The sequence below is a fragment of the Pezoporus wallicus genome, unplaced genomic scaffold (genome assembly GCF_028554395.1).
Source record: "Pezoporus wallicus isolate ANWC-B61680 ecotype Strahan unplaced genomic scaffold, APGP_CSIRO_Pwel_v1 contig_4722, whole genome shotgun sequence".
NCBI lineage: Eukaryota > Metazoa > Chordata > Aves > Psittaciformes > Psittacidae > Pezoporus > Pezoporus wallicus.
Window position 1 is genome coordinate 2,401,862 of NW_026641840.1, and position 14,420 is coordinate 2,416,281.

At 46.1% G+C, this 14,420-nt stretch overlaps 1 protein-coding gene across 1 annotated transcript in view; it reads left to right on the forward strand.

Moving 5' to 3' along the window:
* The window catches only part of UBE2H (ubiquitin conjugating enzyme E2 H), a 51,433-nt gene that overhangs the window by 9,200 nt on the left and 27,813 nt on the right, over positions 1–14,420 (forward strand). The window lies entirely within an intron of this gene.

Sequence of the window (14,420 nt, forward strand, 5' to 3'; positions counted from 1 at the left end):
CTGATGCTTCATCTGTTTCATGCTTGGCTATGGCAGTTACAGTCTGCTTGGACAAGAATGACATGATTTCCTTAAAAAAGGAAAAGGTGGTGGCTTTGCTTTGTAATCCTCCAATTTGTATGATGGGATGGTAAACTAAACAGGGGCGAAGTAAAGCAACAACCCTTCCAGGAGTGAAGCATTCACTCTGGGAATGTCAAATCCAGCTGTGATGTGACTCAGCATGGTTATACTGACCTACTCTGGAAGGCACCTCCTACTTTATTCACCTTTCTTTTTCTTTTAAGGCTTTCAGCCTACCCCCTGTGTCAGTTGTGAAGTGAGGGAAGGAGTGAAAAGAAGGAAGCCAAATGATGAGCGTTCTGTTTAACAGGCCTGCCACTGTAGGTAACTCAATCCTCCTGGCCTAGAGGAGGAATCCCTGCCCGGTAATTGGGGTAAGCTTAGATCCCAAGAGGGAGAATGTGGTTTTGAGAGACTGGGGGGGGGAGCACACCACTCAGTTGAAAAGTTGAGATGTCAGAAATCAGATCTGTGTAACCCGGCACCAGCGTCTACGTTCCTTGAAAGGGAAGGTATGTGGAGAGGTGTTAACTCACCCTTCTCCTGCCTCATAGAAGTGACTGCACCCTGCAAGGGAGCTTAGTGGTGCTTCACGCTGGTTTAAAATGTGGGGGCACCAGAATGAACTCCTGTTTTCTGTGTAAAGCTCCAAGGTCTTGGATTTAAACAGATCCTGGCGTGCTTGCAACTGCTGAGACAGTGATAAGTTAGTCCTAATCCTTACTTCATGGTTTCTGCCATGATTTCTTTTGTTTGATATTGGCAGTGTGACTAGAAGGTTGCTATGAAAAGGTAAATTTAAACACTTGCCTTGTTTGGCTCCAAAAGGAGATTTGGTCAGTAAATAGCTATGCTCTGCTAACTCTGCTAAGGCAAAGCAGTGCATTTCCACACAGAGAAGAGCTCCAGCACCTGTGACTGGAGTAGGGCTGAAGATCTCAGCTCACTACTTGTGGTTAAGTGCAAGACTGAAGGAATAGCCCCCTGTGGTTTCAGCAGGTCATTTAAACTGCAAACCCTGTTTTAGTTATTGGTCACCACTTGAATTTCCTCAGCATAATACTGAGACTCGCATCTGGCCAAATGAAACAAAACCCACTGTAAACCTGACCTGATTAGCAGTAATGTGTTCATAGCGTGAAGCCTCTGCATCCCTGAGAAGGCACTGCTTTGCATTTCAAAGCATCCCACAAATGTGCATATGCTCAGAAATAGAGAAGGAAATTTGCTGACCCACTGTGATGGACTCGATGGCCAGCCCTGCAGAGCTTATTGACCCCTGGACACTTAAGCCAGTGCCCATCCTCTGCTGCTAAGATCAATTTTACAGATTTAGCATATAGATTGCTAAGGAGAGGGTTATGTTTGGTTCTTGGTATACATTGAAGCTAAAGGATTAGCTTCTTGCAGTGGGATGCAGAGATCAAATGCCACCAGGAGAGTTCCTCTCCCTGAGCTGCTTTGCATTGGTTCCAGCAGATGCACATTGATTTGTGCAGATCCTTACAGGTCCATTGCCTCATCTTCTGCTTGCTGAAGGTTTGTCCCTTCTCTCTGACCTGCTGTAGCTTTTGAAATGTCAGTTCTCTGGAAAAGGAAGAAACACTCCTCATTTCAGTGGGATGCATCAGAGAAGAGTCAGGGGAAAGCATAGATTTGCCTGTTCAGTCATAGCATGAAATGTGCTTTGTGGGATTTTGTCTGCGTGGGGATTCTAGTGAAGGTGATCCTGAATGTTCAGGATCAGGAGCTGCATTAGTGTCTTTTTGTCTCAGAGTGTCCAGCTCAGCAGAAAGTGAACTCTTAAATTGCCCTCTGTTTGTCTTGGCTTCAAAAATCACAGATTTTTTCACTGCTACCTGAAGTTCTGTGTAATCAGGACACTTCAGGATATCCTGTGTGCAGTTCTGTCTCACCAGTTGTCTACAGACTTGGAAAGCACAAGAAATGAGTCTTAGAATAGGTGAGCTTCATAATCCTTGGTAGGTTTTGTTTTATTTCACGTAGCAGCTGGGGATCTGTTGCTGTGAGCACCCAGAAGGCTGCCCAGTCAGGTGTATGATGATGAAAGCTTTTATTCTCCTTTACAAGGTGCTTCAAACAGCAGAAAAGCCCCTTAAAAGAAAGAGGGTCCTGAGCTGGCAGGTTATGTGCTTCTGGAAGCATGTGCCTTGCCACTCGTGGTAGTTTTCTGCTGCTGGTTTTCCTTTAAAACACCCAAGAGCATGGGTCAAGAGCATGGAAAACACCCAGGGAGGGGGTAGTGTTCCCCTAATTCTTGCAAGATATAGGATGCATCAAAAGCTGAACCCTCTTGGCTCAATCAAAGCTGTTGTATGTAAGTGTGAATCAACTATTTCTCACCATTTGGTTCTCCTGAAGTCACCCAGGAGGCATCAGGACTTTGCAGTGTGCATGTTCTTCTCCAAGGAGCTCAGTGGAGCTGAGCAGACTGCCACATGTGTCACAGAAACCCACATCAACTGGTTTTAGGTCATTACCAGACTGGTTATATTTAGTGCATGAATCAGAAGTGTGAGGCTTTGTATCCAGTGCTGGTCCCTGTTCCTGTCTGCTTGGGCTGTGCCCCACAACCAGTCACACATCTGCTGAAGATGAGGGGTGAAATCCCTGCCTGCTTTTCCTTTTAATCGCCCAGAGCAGGGACACCACTGAGGTTTGTTTGCAAAGAACCATGGAATAGTTTGGGTTGGAAGGGACCTTGAGGCTCCCCCAATTCCAGCCCCCTGCCGTGGACAGGGACACCTTCCACTAGAGCAGCTTGCTCCAAGCCCCTGTGTCCAACCTGGCCTTGAGCCCTGCCAGGGATGGGGCAGCCACAGCTTCGCTGGGCACCCTGTGCCAGTGCCTCAAGCTCAGTTATGTGCCTGCCTGTTTATTCTGTCTTATAAAAACTGGTTTATTTTATATGTAAGCCACTTCAGGCTGATGTTCATGAACTAATGGTGCCAGAGTTAAAGCAGCCAGCAGGAGACGAGGGACAGGAATAAACTTCCCTATTGTTATAGAATGGTTGTTTGGTCTGAGCCCACCTTGTGTTGAAACATCTAGGATATAGCAGTGGAGAACTGTCTTTTGTTGTGAAGCAGGCTGTGGTTTACTTAAATTTGGTGATATTTTGAGCTATCAAGTTCCTTAACAATACTGTATGAAGTGGAGATGGAGCTGTGAGGAAGACCACAGGCAGTTTGCTGAACTAGTAGTGGGACATGGAGCTTCTCAGCTTGTGGATGATGGGTTTGAGTCCCATCTAGGGTCTCCAGGTGGTCGAGAGGAGAAGCCTGTCCAGTTTTTGGTTGTTTATGTGTCAGTTGTCTGCCTCCATATCCCAAAAGCTGTGGATTGCTGAGCTCTGGATGCTCTGAGTAGTTTCAGGGGTAGGAACAGCACATGCTCAGAGTGAAAGGGAGAAGCACTTTCTCATTAACCTTAAAATACATCTTGAGCAGGGGATGTTCCCACCTCCTTCCTTTAAAGCCCCACATCCCTGCTAAAACTGTCAGGGTAGCAGAGATGAGTAAAGGGGGAAATAAGTCACTGTGACAGCACAAGGGAACGTTTCAAGGCTGCTGGAGGAGAGCTCTAGCTTGGCAGTTCTGAGCTCTCCTTTATTTTAACTTCCTTGGTTATTGCAGGATTCTCTTTACTTTGCAGTAACACAGTGGTTAATTGGGGGGCTTTCTGTGCATTCGGAATGCTGTCATCCAGAATGCCTTCAAGTGTGTCAAGTCTGCTTAATTCTGCTGTATTAAAGAGGGCTGTGATAGATGTGTGTCTTTGAAACTCTGCCTGGGGTCACCTGTAATTCAGAGCATCTGGTGGAGGTCAGCACGAGCCTGCTTTGTTCTGCAGCGGTGGAAGCGTTGGGTTTTGTGGCTTTGCTCAGCTCATCTCTGAAGGAGGAGATAACTTCAAACTGGGGGGCAAAATATGTCTTCTCATGCAGCTGCACCCACTAACAACGAAACTGTTAATTGGGTTTTAGTGCAGTTGCTGTGCTGTTCCTTTGTCCTATAATGGTGAGCAACCAGATGATGTCAAGGAATCTTCTGTTTCAGCTGCGTTTAACTAAGTATGAGCAAGCGCTGCCTTCACCTTCCCAAAGCTCCATAACCCAGTCAAAAAGCTGGCTCTAACAGTAGGATTTATATTGATAGTGTTCATTTTATCATGGTGATTTATGCAAAACCTAATTACAAAGTTCAGCTGTAAATTGACTGTGCTGGGTTTTGAGCCATGTAACAAACTTCATGTGTCGTTATTCCTGCAGGAAACCTTGAGGCAAGTGTTATTCCTGCAGCTATCAGGAAGCTGTGGACATAAATTGGGATGGCTAATGTGTAAAACTGCCATGGGCTCTGTCTTCAGATAAGTGATGTGCCTCATCAGGTAGCTGAGAGGGAAGGGGTATAATGAACCCAGAGCAGATGTGCTACAACAAGCTCCTAGACCAGAAGCAGAAGGGCTGAGTGATGAGGAGCTCCTGTCTCCAGCAGGTACAAACTCATTCCTTAGTCCTGGAATCAGGGACTGTAGTGATAGGACAGGGGGGGTGATGGGTTTAAACTGAACCACGGGAAGGTCAGGTTGGAGGTAAGGCAGAAGCTCTTCCCTGTGAGGGTGCTGAGGCGCTGGCACAGGGTGCCCAGAGAAGCTGTGGCTGCCCCATCCCTGGCAGTGTTCAAGGCCAGGTTGGACACAGGGGCTTGGAGCAAGCTGCTCTAGTGGAAGGTGTGTCCCTGCCCATGGCAGGGGTTGGAATGGGAGGAGCTTTGAGGTCCCTTCCAACTCAGACTGCTCTGTGATTCTCCTGGGCAGGAGCCTTTGCTTCAAAGACCTTTAAAGTGTCCAGCTTCCTTCCAGTGTCCCAGTCTCCCTCCAGCCCTTCCATCTGTACATCTCCAGAGGTTGTTTTAGAGGAAGCTGCCTGGCCACAGTGACCAGGACTCCATGTTCCTGGGTTTTAGCAACACCCTCTGCTGTTCTGCTGCTCGTGTTATTAACAACCCTACTTCTTCCCCTGCTGCTCGTGTTATTAACAACCCTACTTCTTCCCTTCCTCTCATTGTGGTGGTGTCGCTTGTGCCAGAGCAGCATTAATGAACCTTCCTGTGAGATGCTGAGATTGGAGCCTTTGTATAGCTAGAGTAAGCTTGAAACAGCCTGCCTGACTTCCTCTTGCTTCTGCTGCAGCTGTTGAGTGAAGGCCTTGTCTTGAAAGCCTGGAAACCATTAAAGAAAGGTATTTGACATGCCTGACAGCAGCATGGCGGGTGTCTCAGCGGGAGGGCACCCTCTGTTTTGGGCATCGGTGCCACCCCGGCTCTGCCTCGCTGTGGTTTTGTTGGTGGCTGGTGAGCTCAGGCCTGCTGGTGCATTCAGCATCTACAAACAAAGCCCCAACAGCTTTGTGAGGCTCCTTCCTTGGCAACCTTTCTGCTGTGTCCCTGAAGCTTGCCTTTCCTTTGCACAAGGAAGCTCGTGTGGGGATCATTGTTAGCCTCCAAGTGTGGCTCTTTCGTGTTTTCCTTTCCACATAATATAACTTTATACCTTAAAGAGCAGTGAATCCATTGGGAAAAGCCAAAAACCCCCTCGGAAGCACTTGAGACTTTTAAAGATACTTGTTCACAGTCAAGTGTGTAACTTCTTGGTGTAAAAGCTGATGGTAGGAGCTGAATGCAAGAGGAATTACTGAGACTAATGGAAGCACCAGCTTGATTTATTAACTCCATGGCTGATAAAGTGAACTTCTTACAGGTTCTTTGGTGATGCCCATGGCAGGGGGGTTGGAACCAGATGATCTTTAAGGTCCCTTCCAATCCAAACCATCTATGATTCTATGAACCGACAGAGCTGTGCCACATTAGCAGGTAGTTAGTTAGCTTGATGGATGGGAAATGGCAAGTATCAACCCTCTGCCTCACCTTGGAAACGTGTGTTTATCAGGATCTTCTCAAGACCTGAACCAGCCTGACTTGGAGTAGGCTGAAAGCTGAGTGTTAGACCCACTTTATAAACTAACCCCACAAATACAGGTGGCCAGATGGACTGAATACAGTCAAGCTGCAGCAGAACTACTTGCCTTGTGCATCTCTTCTGTTGACAGCCAGCACCAGGGTGTTGGATCTGTTTATGGGATCTATTGAGGCAGCACTGAATAGGCTACAGGGCCCCATTGCTCTCATGACACAGTAAAAATAAAGGGCATAACTGATTTAATAGCAGTGACAGTGGCATATTGGATTGTTGTAGGTGTTTGTACAAAACTGTGGCGTGCAGAAAGCTCCTACATCTTTCCTTCTAGCAAAACTGAACTGCGGTTTCCTGCTACATGGGGCTGTTTGTTCTTTTCATATTGGAGGTGACCTAGAAAGCAGGAAAACTCTGTCTGTAAGTTTTGGCTGCTGTGTGTAACCGAGGTCTGAGGTGCTTCTTCCTAAGTCACTTGTTTTTTTCTGCTTTGGTTTGAGAGAAAACAGTGTATGGTCTGTGTTGGAAGCTGTGGTCATGGTTGTCGTAACTTCACCAGGTCTGTGATTCAGATATAAAGTCATGTTGAGCTCTGTCCTGCAGATTATTTGGGTTAAAAACAATCCCCCAACATTGTGTGTGAAATCCTGTCTGAACTGGCCCTTTATAATCATTCCTGAAGTGCCTTTTAACATAACCAAGGGGGAGAGAAGCAAATCTGATCCCTCCAGAAGTTGTGTCAGGCTCTGGCAGGAGTCCTTGTGGCAGCACAGAGAAGGGGACACATCTGATCCTCGTGGTTTTGCAAGTGCTCTATAAAAGGTATAGTGCCCTTGGGTTCCCCATCTCTGTTTTCAGATGTGTGGGTGCTGTATCCATGAACTTAATGACAGCATTTTGTTAATGAAATAACAAAACCCTTTTGTATAGGCAAGAAGGAGACAGCCCCAAAGGTGATGTTCATCCAGATGACTTTTCACCCTCAGGTGAGCTGGTCTGGGTTTTGGCTGCTGAACCTGACAGCAGAAGAGCAGAATTTAACATGTTCTTGAAAACAGCTATTTCTAATCAAGTGGTTTGAAAGGAACAGAAATCCACACGTGTGGTGAGGTCTGATCCACCCTGAAACAAACACCTGTATCTGGTAGAGCCTTGTGTGTTCCTTCACATTGGGCTGCTATAGGCAGTGGGATTGAAGCCATGCAGTGACTAATCCCCTGTGTTACTTTAGGAGCTTTACTAATCTCTAACTTAATTTCCAGATTCACTTTGCTTTTCTTTCCTACACCCATGCCGTAGAAATCCTGATGGGGTTTGAGATGTGCTTTAAAGCTCATTTCTTTGAGGATGGGCAGATAACAAAGCTGCTGGCTCCAATAGCAAAGCATTCTGTAACCAGCAAATGTCACTTGTGCCCTGTTCCTCAGAGGGAGAAACCACTTCCAAAATGTCTTTGAGGGACCTTATTGCTGTTCTTGGTACAGAAAACACCCAGATGGGTGGCAGTTCACTGTTAGGATTTTTGATATTAAGCCCGTAAACTCAGGACATTAATTGTTTGTTGAATGCTTGAAGTCGAAGCTTCACGGGGACCAACACTGCTTAATATCTGCTGGCACTGTCCATTCCAATGCTTGCTCTGGGCTCCGAGTCTTAGTTACAGTTTAAGCACAGCTTGCTCTAGTTGGCATTTCACATAGTTGCTGCTGGCTCAATTCTAAAGACTATGGATTAGAAAATCCTTTAATACACCACTGAGCATTTCCAGGTTCTCTTACATCTGCTGGTGTGGGGATGGAGAAACTCCAATGCTGTAAGGTAGCTCCATGTCCTTATTGCAGAGGTACTTAAGAAGCAGCTCTGCCTTTTGGTTCTGCTCTGATGTTTCAGATGCTCTGCTTCAGTTTTTGGCTCCATGAGGTTTATAGCAAAGGTCAGCGAAGCAAAACCTCTTCCACAGATCCCATTTTAAAGCCATCAGAGGCGATACATCCCAGTAGGTGCCCCACAGCTATCTTTCCAGTCACGTTGCCAGACCCTTTTGTACTTGGTAGAAAGGCAGCCCCAGCAACTAACTGACTTGCTCTCATCACATATGCTTATCACATGGACCAGTTCTTGGTGTGTTGCCAGGGTTTTTGTGCTAAACCAGCACTTCCTGGTGAGTCTCACCTCCATTGTGCCTGTTCACAAGAGAAAGGGGGAAAATCCCCCTGAATTTCAGTCCTGGCAGGCCATGGAGAGCTGATGTGATGTGCTACCCTGATTCAAGGGAGCAGGATCCTAGATAGGACTTGGTTTCCTCCGCCCCGTGATGCTTTAATAGTTCAAGGTTAAGTCTGTGCACAGCCTCTTCCAGAGAGGACTTCAGGAGTTTTGTTGGAGAGGCATCCTGCTGTGGAGTGTTTATTAAAGCAATGCTCAGGATTCCCATATTAAACACTTTGTTAATTCAGTGTTAGGATGTAGCTCAAGACGACGCAGTGCATCAGCATCTGCTAAGTGAGTCTCTGCAGCCCTTGGAGGCAAGGAAAGATCCTGGTAAAGGAGAGCAAAGAGAATGGAGACTCTGGTTCCGTAACTGGTAACTTCTGTCTGTCAAAGCATGTTGATATTAAGCTTATATTCAAGAGAATATAACTGTGGATTTAGAAGAATGAAAATCCTTTCTCCCCCCCCCCCATTAAACTCTTTATCTTGCTTAAAATCAAGAACTTGAGGTGCTTCTAGATGTGTTTTCCTAACTAAAAGCTCTCTCTGCTGCTACCCTTCCGTGCATCTGTGTGCTGTGACTACAAACATATCCTGTCCTCGGGGCTTCACAGTCCGAGGAGCTGGTTGGTTGTACTTTGGGGTTTTATGTTGCTGAGGTAGATAACGTGCTTGCAGTTTCTAAATGACTGTGGAGCTTTCTTGGAATGAAAAAGCATTTCAGTAAAGTCTACAGAAACCTAAAACTTCACTTGAGGGAAGAGGCCACATCTTAAAGTAATCCAGGTCTCTGAGAAGTCTGAAGTAGGGAAGTGTTTGAAAGCATCTTGCTTTGAACAACGTTCTTGTAAAGCATGTGATGGGCACAGCCCCAAAGCACTGTTAGACCTGACACGCAGCCTCAGATTTAGCATACATTTGGGGTCACGCTCTCAATTCTGTGGCTTTACAACCAGTTTCTCTTTCAGAAGCATTGTGGCACTTCTTGAATCCTCACAAAGAGGAAATCAGCATTACCCAACACAACTGGGAAAAGAAATGGTTGGATTTTCTCCTCCTGATGTTTCACTGAAAACACACTTGAAATTTCTCCCTTGTTTGAGAAGTTTCTTATTTGCAATGAAATAGTTTCCAGCAGGATGTACAATCACCATGGCAACAAATTCCTCTTGATGGGAGCTGTAGTTATGTAAATATTACATCTAGTGGTTTAGCTCAGAGACAGATGTATGGCCATGTAAGCTACACTGCCATGGCCATGTAAACTACTACCGCTGTCATCTTCAGTGCTTCTGGATCTGACTCTGGCTTCACCCATGACTGACTTTAATGTAGTGAATTCAGTGGCTTCTGGCTTGGTGCTGCCTGAGAGTACAAGGTTATTTCCACTTTGTTCACACCAGGTGAACAGCCTGTATTGAACTCTTCAGGCCAAAAGAGACCAGTGCAGTCGTGCCATGGGACATTGCCACCTCTCCTGTTATCCCAGGGACACCCGTGGCCTTACGCTCCTGCATCATGGCTCTGCACATTGTCTTCCTTGCTAGTTCTTTCTGGTAGGATGCCTTCCTCAAACTCATCTCCAGGTAGGATCCATTTAAGGAGTTTGCTCATTGAGAGTTGCTTACAATTATGGACTAATTGCACTGGAATTCTCTTGGATCCTTGTCTGCCTTTTACTGAGATTCAGAGGAATCTTGTGTTTGTGGAGACGACACAATGTTATGGTCACACACCAGAGCATCAGTTAAGCTATACTGATCACAACATCATTCCACCTCCCTTTCATCAGGTCCAGTCCCTTCCTTTCATGCATAAAAGCCTCATGTGCCAGTTTCTTCTGACCTTGCCTAATGCATCTCCATGCCTTTCTCAAGCAGCACCTCAGCAACCCTTGTGCAAGTCAGAGTTCTGAGTGATTTCAAGCTGTTTCCTTCCAATGTGCTGCTCCTGCGACTGACCAGCACCAATTCAACATTCTGCTGCTGGCACTGGCTAACAGTACTTGGTAAAACCAGGGCCTGATGCTTGTACATGTTGTGTTCTTCCTTGTCTGTAAATGAAAATGAATTGCACAGGAATCAACACCACAGAAGTTTGGCTGCAGCACTTACCTGCTGTCAGAATGACCCTGATTGTGAAGGAGCTTTTGGAGCCACCACTGCAATTAAATGTTGACCCATCCAGAGGGTCTCCAGCTTGAGAATGGGTTTTAAACACATTTATTCCAGTTTATTTTCTCTGTGGCACAACCGTATCTGTCTGCTATCTTTTTCTGAACAAGTTGGAACTTCTCAAGGGAACAGCATGGAACTGGGGAGGACAATGAATTCATTTGTTTTCTGAAGGACAAGGGTGGTATTATTTAATCCAGCATGGTATGAGATACACCTTGTTGTTGTCTTCTGGTGGTTCCCTTCACTTCTGGAGAGGGAAGACTAGGTTGGAAACCTTGAGTGTAAGGAAAATGCTGATTTAGCTTCTAATCATTCATAGCAGGCACCTTGTATGCAAACTGTCCTATGGGGAAAGCTGGCTTTTCCTTCTGCCTCTTATTACTCCAGTGTCTTGGCACAAAGCTGGTGGAGAGTGGCCAGACTTAAATCATCAAGAGCTCCAAAGAAAGCAAGCCAGGCTGGAGGGTTTGCTGGAGCAGCAATTCCTTCTTCTCAAAACCCTCGTAGCACCCACAAGGCACCCTTCAGCACACATGGCTGCAGCATAAAAGTGCCTTTTGATGGGCTTGCTATGACCAGGGTGTCCATCTTGGGCAGATTCGATGTGAAATGGGGAAGGGTGTGTGCAGAATAACTTAAGGATGCTCTAGCTGGTTGAGGAGCAGGGAGTAAGTTTTGGGCCTTTTTTAAAGCAAAAGTGTATTTCTAACAAGAAAATACTTGTGTGCAACAAAATAAAACCTCAGCAACCAAGCCCAGGTTGCTGTGCAGTTATTCATTCACTATTCCCTGCTTTCAGAGCATTTTCAGCTGCAATCATGACTGGCCATCAGCTTGTAAGGAGTGAAACCATCTCTGTGTAATGCAGCCACTGGTTTGCTTGTCAGAGCAGCAGGAGGGTGAAGGGATGGAAAAGCTGGATGTCTTCAGAGCTGTCCGCAACTGCCTGTGCGTGATTTGCTTCCTTTACACTCTAGGATTTGAGTTTTATGTCTTCCAAAGCTGTGGAATTCCTGGGCAAGCCCAGTTCAGATGAAGAAAGGCTGAGATTTGCCTCAAGGATGTGAAGATAAACTGCAGATTGCCCCCGTTGTGTCTTCCCTTCTTGGAGCTGGTGCAGGGAGCATGGGGCTGTGGATGCCAAAATGAGAAACTGTGCAACCCAGCAGCCTTGGCAAGTAGTGAACCTGTTTCTGGTGCTAGAAAACCCCTTTGCTTAAAGCTAGAAACTGTGAGGGGTTCCCTGTGGCAAGGGGAATCACTAGCTTGGGGGAAAATCCATGGGTTTTAATAGTCTGAATGGGTTTAGCCTGGTCTTCTCAAGAAGTTTGCTACAAACAGGGTGACTAAAAAGTGCTGCCTCTTTTTGCTCAAAGAAATCACGAGAGCTTTTTGTTCTTTGTAACCTTATCCACTTCTGAGTGTCCTTTCTTCTGGTGTGCTGCACGGATAGACAGGAGAGTGTGGAGAACACGAAATGTGGGTAAAGGACAGGGGCTTTCACATGGGGAAAATAAGAATACATATTTCTAATGGTTAAAGCATCGAATTGCAGATGCTGGGTGTGGTTTCATGTGCACAACTGGCACCTCAGGTAACTTTTATCAGGGAGTTTAGAGGAGGTGAGGAAGGTTTGGAGGCAGGGAGGTGATGGAGCTGAACCTGCCCTCTTGCTGCCCACGTATCAGCAGAACCAGTAACGCTGCTTGATCGTAAAGCTCCTTACAGATGACTGCAGGTTGAGTGTTTCTTACAGCGTAACACACTGCCTTTGTAAGAAAGTAAACAGAATAACCATCAGTCCCGATAGTAGAGGCTGTTTATGTTGCAAAACTCTGCTTGTAAATACTTCAGGATTCACACCTCTGATGCCTTAAAGAAGCAGAGTGGTGCTTTCTGAACCACAAGCAGCTGGAGTGGCACTCGCTGCCTGCAAAGCTCATCACAAAGGAAAAGATCAGCTGTATTAATCTCATTTTAAAACACCCTTTGTCACAAAATACAGCTGATTATTTTCTCAGAGATGGGTTCTCAGTGGCTCAGGTGGCAGAGCTGATTATATTGGGCTGCATCAAAAGGAGTTGATCCTACCCCTCTACTCTAGTGAGACCCTGCTTGCAGCACTGTGTGCAATTCTGGTGTCCTCAACATCAGAAGGACATGGAGCTGTTGGAGCAAGTCCAGAGGAGGCCATGAGGATGATCAGGGCCCGGAGCACCTCCCATATGGAGACAGGCTGAGAACTTGGGGCTGTTTAGCCTGGAGAAGAGAAGCTGTGTGGAGACCTCAGAGCAGCTTCCAGTGTCTGAACGGGGCTCAAAGGATGCTGGAGAGGGACTCTTCATAAGGCACTGTAGCGATAGGACAAGGGGTGATGGGTTCAAACTGAAACAGGGGAAGTTCAGGTTGGAGATAAGGAAGAAGTTCTTCCCTGTGAGGGTGCTGAGGCAATGGCACAGGGTGCCCAGAGAAGCTGTGGCTGCCCCATCCCTGGCAGCGTTCAAGGCCAGGTTGGACACAGAGGCTTGGAGCAAGCTGCTCTAGTGGAGGGTGTCCCTGCCCATGGCAGGGGTTGGAACTGGATGAGCTTTAAGGTCCCTTCCAACACAAACCGTTTTGTGATTCTGTTTATATTTTAAAGATACATAAGTGTGGTCTTCTGATTTTTTCCCTCAAATTCAGAGTGTTTTATTTGATGAGGTTCTTCACCTGGAAGAATAGCTGTAACCAAGCCTCTACGTAGCAGAAAGCATGGCAGAGATCCTAGAAGGTAGAAACTTGCTTTCTGGTAATGACCATTGACCTGTCTGTGACTTTGAGATGCACACAGATAAATATACAACTTTATTTTTCCCTTGGGCATTGCCTTTCTCCTCTGCCTCTTTCGGCTTAGGACAGGGTGCTCATGGCTATTTGTGTTGCTAGGCTTGCAAGAATGTTGTCAGTGAAGTATTTTTAGCTGGAAAACTGATGTATCCAAGCTTATAACGTAGATTAATTTAAAAGGAACTTAATGAAGGGTTTGTTGGAGTTGTTTTGCAGGCCATGAAAAAGCCACTCAACCCTGCGGACAGACCTGTATCTGTTGGCTGCGATGTTTAGCTGGGATTTGGGGAGATATGGGTGTGAAGTTGTATCCTACCATTACCTTTTTTATTACTACAAGGGAGACGCAGCTCTATAGTGGTGGGTGGCCCTGCACAAGGATGAGGGAATGGGAACTCATCCCTGGAACAGGCAAATCCACAGTGGCCACTCTCTTCCTGACTGATGGTCAGGCAGTCTCTCACTCTCCACATTTGAAAGGGTTTTGTCCCAAAGCAGAATAGGCAAAATGCTTTAAATCACTTCTCATTCTCACTGAAGAAACAATTTCCTACGAGCTCAAGCCTGAACAATAGAGCCTTGATCTTGATAGGGGGCTGTGGATGTTACTGTAATGCTAATACGTGCCACCGTTGGCCTTTGAGCTTCTGGCATATTTCAGGCACTATATAGGGAGCCTGTAATCAGCTACAGAAAAATTCCCTCCTGTCTCTCTCCTAGGAACCCCTTCTGAACTGATACTGGAAAAGAAGCTTGCTTTCCATATCAGCATCCAAGTATTTTCGACACTTGCTGTCATTGAAATTCTCATTAAGAGCCTTGGGACTAAGATAATTTACCTTCAGGTCCTCGGGATTCCTTTGGTGTTAAGGTAAAGCTTTTGAACTTCTAATCCATTAGAAACCTGACTTGTATTCCAGTTTTCCTCTTTTCCCTTGACTTCTACACTGGCTGTATCTGACACCAAGTCAAATTAGCATCCTGAGATGATAAGGAGATAAAAGCAGCAAGGCCAGAAGTCACTGGACTCGTAGGAGCAAGCCGAGAGTCCCGAAAGGGATTTGGCTGTGGTTTTGTTAAAACATTTTAGCACTTGTGATGTGTTACAGACTGGATTTGTAGCTCTATAATTTTGACCCCATATACGCC